Source organism: Phyllostomus hastatus, unplaced genomic scaffold, assembly GCF_019186645.2.
Source record: "Phyllostomus hastatus isolate PE091 unplaced genomic scaffold, TTU_PhHast_1.1 phas_contig_34, whole genome shotgun sequence".
NCBI classification, from domain to species: Eukaryota; Metazoa; Chordata; class Mammalia; order Chiroptera; family Phyllostomidae; genus Phyllostomus; species Phyllostomus hastatus.
Window position 1 is genome coordinate 11,859,594 of NW_025333857.1, and position 8,272 is coordinate 11,867,865.

An 8,272-nucleotide genomic window follows, 5' to 3' on the forward strand; every position below is an offset into this window, starting at 1 on the left:
GATACACAAAGCAACATGGATAATTCTCAAAAATGTATTGAGCAAAAAAAGCCAAATGCCAAATGTAGGTAAAAGTAATCTTTGGTAACAGAAATAAGATAGTATTTGCCTAGGGAGAAGAGAAAAGAGTACAAGGTTACTTTCTGAGGTGTGGAAATGCTCTATATATGCATTGGGGTGGAAGTTGCACAGAATTATACACTTGTGAAAACTCATCAAACGACACATTTAAAATGAGTACACTTCATCCTATGTAAATTTTACCTCAGTGAAAAATTCAATTATAATTTCAATTCAAAACAAGATTGTAAAACAATCTGTTATCCCAATTTGATGATAGTCTGTTTAATAAACCAGACATTCATGACTTTCTCATTCATCAAAAAAGACTAAAGCAAAAACATAAGTTTGAATTTATGAGGGGCAAGATTTGATTTCATTCTCCAGAAGTCAAGTCACAAATAAAGTGGCTAGGAGACCAGGTTAAATTTATCTGTAGCTGAACAGGGACATGAGAAATTTAATTGTTGCCTCAAATTTTTAAAAATTAAAAGACCTATAGTTCCTCTTTCTTTTTCCAGTATGGCTCTTCCAGTTCTGTTATTTCTCATAATGGCTACTGTTATTCAAGGCTGAGTACAAATACCATATGATCTCATTTACATGTGAATCTAGTGAAAAGAAAGAAAGAGAGGATGGATACATGGGACAGACTGACAACTGTTAGAGGAGAGTGGTATTGGGGGACTGGATGAAAGAAGGTGAAGGGATTAGCCAAAAAACATATGTATATAACACATAGACACAGCAGTGTAGTGATAGCCAGAGGGAAAGGTAGAAGCGGGTAATTAGAGTTGGCCAAAGCTGGGGAAATGAGAATGGAAAGAGACTTTGCCTGAGGTAATGGGTACATGATGCAGGGTGCAGATGATGTTTTATTGAGTTATACACTAGTAACCTGTATGGTGTGACAAGCCAATGTCACCCCAATATATTCAATAAAGAAATAATTAAAAGACCTATAACTAATTAGATATAATTAAAAAGATATAATAAGAAATAATTAAAAAGACCTAAAGGCAAAAATTCTTTTTTCTTTTTCCGGCATAGTTCTTCTACTCTTGTTATTTCTCATGGCAGTTACTGCTATTTAAGGCTGGGTACTGGTTTAATTTTTGAAATAGCCACAGTTTTAAAGATCATGAATTATTGAAAGAGTTTACTTAGGAAAATGATGAGGTTTCCCTCCATCACTTTGAAAGAAAAGCCTGAATGGATGAGGACTGTTACAAGAGTCTGGATGAGTACAGTTAGTCTCTCCATGTATGCTCAGTTCTGCTTTAAGTTCCTATCATTTTACCATGTGTTTGTTTTTTATTCTATTTTGCCATTTTGAAAGTGATGTACTCTAATTTCTTTGAATTATTGTGCTTTAGAACCTTATGCAAAAACTTTCACCAATTACAGTTAACTTCCTAAGCTGCCTGATCTCTCTCCATCAGTATCCACCAGTCCAGACTTCAACCCATTCTTTAAACAATTTGGACTCGTTGTTTCTCTGTCCTAAAGTGCATGACCAATCCACTCACTACACAGTAGAATTTGTTAGGCGATTCCATAAAGGAAAAACAAAGAGAAAAAGAGAATCCAGACTACACTGGCCTATTGACGTTACTTGGCAATAGTAAAAATGAGAAAAGTACAGCTGTAGCTGGTGTGACTCAGTGGATTGAACACCAGAGTGTGAACCAAAATGTCACTGGTTCAGTCCCCAGTCAGAGCACATGCCTGGGTTGCAGGGCCAGGTCCCCAGTATGGGGCATGCGAGAAGCAACTACACATTGATGTTTCTCTTGCTCTCTCCTTCCCTTCCCCTTTGTCTAAAAATAAAAAAATAAAGTCTTTTAAAAAAGAAAGAAAGAAAGTACTGTGCCATTATACCTAATAGAAATCATCCCTGTCTCTGAGCATGATGCTAAAAAAACAGGAATACCAAAAAGGAAGTGGAAAATTAAGGTGGCCCTTGGGTAACTGGTGATAAAGCTAAAAGACCAGGCTCCTTGAAATCAGTAAGAAATCTGTACTTGCCTGCACCACCTTTGGGGCATAAATTAATGATGGTGTCTGAATATAGGCTCTCATATACCCTTCTTTCAGACATGAAGGATTGATTAGATACAGGCTTGGTCATCACTTAGTCTACATCTGTACCACTGTAGACATCCTACACTAAAAATCCTATTTACCTGCATTTCACACTGTATTGCTCAAGATTAGAGGGCCATGGAATATTTTTTAAGTATCATCTTCACAGCTTAATGACTTGGTTATTGCACTGAACTCCCTTCAGGAATTTCTTGTCTACACAATATGACTTGGGCAATCATTTTGGTAGAATCCGTTACTAAGCACTCCTTAAACTCACAGCTCACCTATAACAAGGTTTAAATAAGTTCATGTATTAGATGATAACCTTCCTCTGATATAAATTGGAAAAGTTGGTAGTTTAACATCAGCCAAGTGATTCTAAAGACATAGGTTACAGGCTCCCTGTTGAACTTCAGGTGGTATAGATGTTTGAGGTTACAGCTGGAATATTCTGCTTATGAGACCAAATCTGGAATTTCTACTTTTTCTGTACCAATTGGATTCTGCCTATTCTCAAACCAGTACCCCTGACCTGGCTAATGCATTTAATCAATGAATTTTGGGAATAATTGGGTAAGACAGTGCAGACAGACATAGGTATGATGTAACTATATTCAACTACTTAAAAAAAAGGTCATCAAAGGCAAAATAAATATGCAACTGATGCTGAATTGGCAATGCTGTCTTTTCCATTATGCTAGAATATTTTTAATTTGATGTGTATCATGGGCAAAATGTTTGCTTCTAGAATTGCTAATGCTTTTAATGCATACAATCTTTTATTCTAAGTTTAGCAAAAAAGAGCAATTATAATTTGAATGGCATAACTTGACCTTAAATGGTTTCCTTATTTAAAAATCAATAACTTGGTTTCAGAGCAGAAAATAAATATTTGGCATGTTGATGGTTTGAGTGTTTTCTCACTGCCAGAAGTCTTGCCCACCCCCCTTTTTTGTTTTATGAACCACTGAATAAATTTTAAGACAATATTGTATCTTCCTAATTAAAAATCATTTTCAGAATTCAGTTGGGGAAATAAAAGCCTACGAATCAAATATAATTGAGAATCCAATGTTATTTGCAGCACTACAATTGTCCAAATTGATTTGATTTCAAATTTATTTGGGGACATGCTTAAAAATGCATGATTATTTTTTCTTCAAGTTCTAACATAGCTTATAAGTGGCTCTATTTTATGGTCTAGCAGAGAGGAAGATATGTAAGATAGATGGGACAGTGAGAGAGTAAGAGTAGTGGAGGAATTGTAAAAGAGGCATTAAAAAAACAGACCTGGTTTTTCATTCAGACCTATAGGTGAAAGATATGATAAGGAGACCTTGAATTGTCCTCTTCCTAGACAGCCAGACTAAAATATATTACTGTACTCGATATCACTGATGACCAGAATTCATACAGTTAAGTATATGCCAGCCATCCAAAGTCCTCTGCTTGGCTCTTTGGCTCATGGGTCAATATCAAATTCTCCACAGTCCCCTTAACATCCAGTTAGGAGTCTGGAGTCCACTATGTCTGATAACCACCACATTGCAGAGCTGCTCAAATGAAACTTTCAAGGCCTCAGTGACCCACAGAACTGTGGACTCCTAGGAGGGTCACTTGTTTCAATCCATCCTGAGAGATCCAAAAGTATGTAGGGGTTGAAGTTTCAAATGGATAATTCAGGAACCAACATTTAGCTGTGTAATTTGGGGCAAGTTATTTATCTTTTATTAAAAGTCAGCTTCTTAATTTGTAAATGTAGTTGTTAATACTTATCTCACAGTGTCATGCTGAGAATCTAATGAACTAATGCTTGTCAAAATCCAGCACAATGACTCATGACAACACATAGTAAGTGTTATTGTAAAAATACATTAATTAATTTGGGACTCAGATTACTCAAGACCTACATGGCCGTCCTGGTGAGGTGGGCACTCTGTTGGAAAACTACTAGATAGACTCATCCAACTCCATCGTAGACTTGCTCCCTCATCAATCATCCATCTAAACCTTCTCCTAGGTGGCTTTTAGGAGCCAATTAGGACAATATTATCCCAGGTTGTGTTTCTTTAGTCTCCTTCTTACATAAAATTATTTATATATATCCAGAACATTGTACATAAGACAATGGTGCCTCAGACCCCTTCAAAGTAGGCACCTTGGGATCTCACACAGTTCTCCCAATCTCCATCAGCTGCTCCATCATATTTTCCTGAACCTCACTGATGATCTGAAATCTTTTCCCATTCAAAGGTGATTTTAGTTTTGGGAAAAATCCAGAAGTCACAGGGCACCAAATCTGGGCTGTAGCGGGGCTAAGTCACCTGGGTGATTTGATGTTTTGCCAAAAACTAAGCATGAGATGTGACTCATGAGCAGGCACATTGTCATGATGAAGCTGCCAATCACCAATTTCCCATAGCTGTGGCCTTCTGAATTATCCAAACAGTTTCCACAGAGAAATGTTCAAGCTTAACACAAAATTTGATGCATATTTATTACTCTATTCTCTCAGTCATTTTGAATGCAACAGCCACACAGTACACATGCTCACTCAATGGCATCTACCACCCCTACTGACTAATACAGTGAAGTCATTGTTGTTCATGTATGTGCATTCCCAGTGCACTCTCCTCTCCTTGGCTGCCAAGTTACATCCATGTTGCACAAACCATTCTCTTTATATTAACAATGGTTGGACTTTTTCTGGACAGACATTATATATATTATATGTGTGTATATATATATAATATAATATATAATATAGAGACAAACTGTGGAAAATCCACATACAATAAAACTTCAAGTTTTAACAACTGAACAGACAACAGAAAACAGTAACTATACTAAAAATAAAGTAAGAAAAATTGTTATAATTTCACAAAAGAGGAAAGAAAGAAAAAAGAGGGAAACAGAGGAGAAGATGGAGGGAGAGAAGGAAGAAAATGGAAAGAAGGAAGAAAGGAAGGAAGGAAGGAAGGGAGGGAGGGAGGGAGGGAGAGAGGGAGGGAGGAAGGGAGGAGGGGAACAAAAGGAAAAGAAAGTGGAGGGAGGGAAGGAAGGAAGACAGACCTTGAGCTTTCTTTTTTTTTCATTTAATAGTTGTTTTGTAGCTGTAATCTAGTAATTACATGATAAAAATACCCCAGAAGAACCAAACTATGTAGCAATGAATGACAATGTGTGAGAGAATTTCTGCATTCAATTATCTAGCAGAAAAACTAAAGTTAAAATGCTAGGTAGAACAGAATTGTTTTTAAAATATCAATTATTTTCCGTAAAAAAATTACTGAGTCTACCAAGAAAATACAAAAGCATAAGGCTGTAAGTAAATAATAGTTGTGTTTGGGCTATTACAGTGCAGGTTATCCTCAAGGCCACATACATTCTGCTTCACTGCTGTTTGCACTCTGCTGGGTTTTGATCTTTCTTTGAGTCATAGTCTGGGTCATTTTCCTCATTTTCTTCTTCCCCTTTCCCTTCCTCATCCATTTCTTCACCTTCTTCATCATAATCATCATCATCTTCTTCAATAGCTTCTCCAGTAAAATACAACACTGATCTTGATCATACACTCTACTAAAAAGTGACCAATTTCAAAGTCTGCAGCAAGGATAGCTTCAGCAGCAGCATCCAGATTGCCACTCTCAGGAACTTCAGTAGGAGCAAAAAAATTAAAGAGTCATTGGAAACCGTTTTGGTCACAGTATGAACTGTCTCACATCCCTTGTGTTTCTGCTTCTTTTTAATGGTTTTCGAAGTGACATTTTCCCCTTTTTTTCCAATCTATCTGGCACCCTGTACAACCAATAATTTCTGGTCCATCAAAAGAAAAGGGATTAGGATCATCTGGTTCTGACCTCATCCTATGTGTCTTTGTCAACATTTCATTTGTGAAATACTCATCCAGTTCAAAGTGAAATTGTAAAACAAAGCTCATAGGCTGGCCAGCATCTGAGAACTTCACCTCAATATCTTTCAAGTGCTTCAGAATAGTTTCATCATGTTTCTGAACCATATTACTGAGCAAGTCAACATTCTTAAAAACAGTCAACTAAAATTCAGGGATTCCCTTGGGGTCTTGTTTTTCTTCATTCTTTTTCTTATCTTCAATCTTGGCCTTTTCTTTAAGCTCCTCCAAAATTTCATCTTCCTCATCTGATTTCCATTCACATCCTTCTTCCATAGGTTCATAAATTGCATTAATGATCTCAAATCGCTTATCAAATAAAGGCTGATAGAGAACAACATACTTTCTTTCAAGATCATGAACTTCTTCATAGAACTTGGCTTCTATCTGTGCACATTTAACTTGAAGGTTTTTGAGAGCATTCACTTGTCTGTTAACTACCTTAGGCAAGCTTTCAATGTATCCTGTTGGTGTTTCTACCAGACCATCAAGTCTTTCTTGGAGGGCTGCAAGAATCTAAGGATTTTGCATCATCTGAACAGTCAGCTGACATGCTTTGATTTTTGTTTCTTCACCAGTTTCTTCTTCTTCTACTTCTTCAACATCATCCAAATCTCAATCAAGTTCCAACTGTTCTTTGTTGTCAATGTCTGCCATGTTGTAAGAACTCCAAATATTGATTGCTAGCATGGGTATCCAGGTGGCTGGAGCTGTGCAGTCAGTGACTCAGGGTGGCAATGGGGGGAGCAGGAGGTGGCGCCTTGAGCAGATGGTGCTAAAAAAAAAAAAGCCAGACATTGAGCTTTCTAACAGCCAAGGCAAAGTGGGAAAAACTAAAGATTTAAATTCCATTCTCTGCTTTAAAAACATTGATTAAGTCATCAGAGTAAACAAACATTTTTCTGGCCTCATGCTCCAAGATTCATTTATTGGGCAAATGTCAAAATAAGAAATATTGAGCAACATAATGTACAGGCACTCAATATCAACTTTGGAGTTATTTTTCATTGAAATGGTATTCTCTATTGCACATATAGCTCTTCTTTGTCCCTACTCAGTCTTCATTAAAAGCAAAATATAGTGTCATAAATATAACTGTATAAATCTAGGGTCACAGACAGGTGGTTGAAATCCACATAGAGATCATCAAAGAAAGAGTCAGATTTCAAGGTCTTGCAGGGATTGAAGCTGTTCAAAATTAAGGTAATTAAAATAAAGGATAAGCCCTGGCTGGCATAGCTCAGTGAGTTGAGCATGGGCTGCAAACCAAAGGGTCACCAGTTTGATTCCCAGTCAGGGCACATGCCTGGGTTGCAGGCCAGGTCCCCATGGGGGCCACGTGAGATGCAACCACACATCTATGTTTCTCTCTCTCTCTCTCTCTTTCTCCTTCCCTTCCCCTCTCTAAAAATAAATAAATAAAATCTAATAAAAATAAAATAAAGGATAATAAAGAAGTGTGGAGCCATGTAATTGGGAAGGCCATCAGTTTGGATGTTGAAATACCTTACCAATTCATGAACTAGATTAAAATCATCTGGTTCTCAGGTATTAAAAGATTGTCTAGGAATTGTGTAGATGGCAGAATCAAGAATAGAGAAGGGAGGTTAAGAAAGAAAGTGAACTGAAGAAATATACTGAGTGCTTATAACATGTCAGGCCCTCTGCTAGATGCCCTCCAACATCGAATCATTTAATCTTCACAGCCACCCATTATAGTCTTATAGTGGTGGAGGCCAGTATCAAACACATTTATGCTCCAAACTGTGTTCTCTACACCCCTTCAGGTGGATCATGAAAATGATCCCTTATAGGCTGCTAAGGAGAGTCTGAAAAGAGAGGGTAGAACCAGAAAGGAAGTGCAACAGAGGAATAAGAGCTATGCAAACCTTCATATGCTATGAGTTTCAGGTACACAAAGAAGTGGGGACTCTACAATGAGTTTTAGGGGAATGTCAAATTTCAGTTTTTGTGTTAAGACCAAAAAAAGTGAAAAACAGAGTTGAAGATGAAAACGTAGGTAAAAGCAAGGAGAAGAGAACAGGCACTGTAGGGATTAGTGGGCCATGCAGGAAAGAGCTGCTGGAGGTCCATTAGTGGTCTGGAAAAATAATTGTTGAATTAGTTAAATAAGCCCACCCACACTGCTAATGGAATGTTGCTGTAGAGCCAGAACTTCTCTGTTCCTGAGCAACAGATCCTCACCTCTTGTTC

The 8,272-nt window shown here is 37.3% G+C and overlaps 1 pseudogene; it reads right to left on the minus strand.

Annotated features, from left to right (window-relative positions):
• Positions 1–5,541: 5,541 nt before the first annotated feature.
• Positions 5,542–6,733, minus strand: LOC123820142 (annotated as a pseudogene).
• Between the last annotated feature and the right edge of the window lie 1,539 nt (positions 6,734–8,272).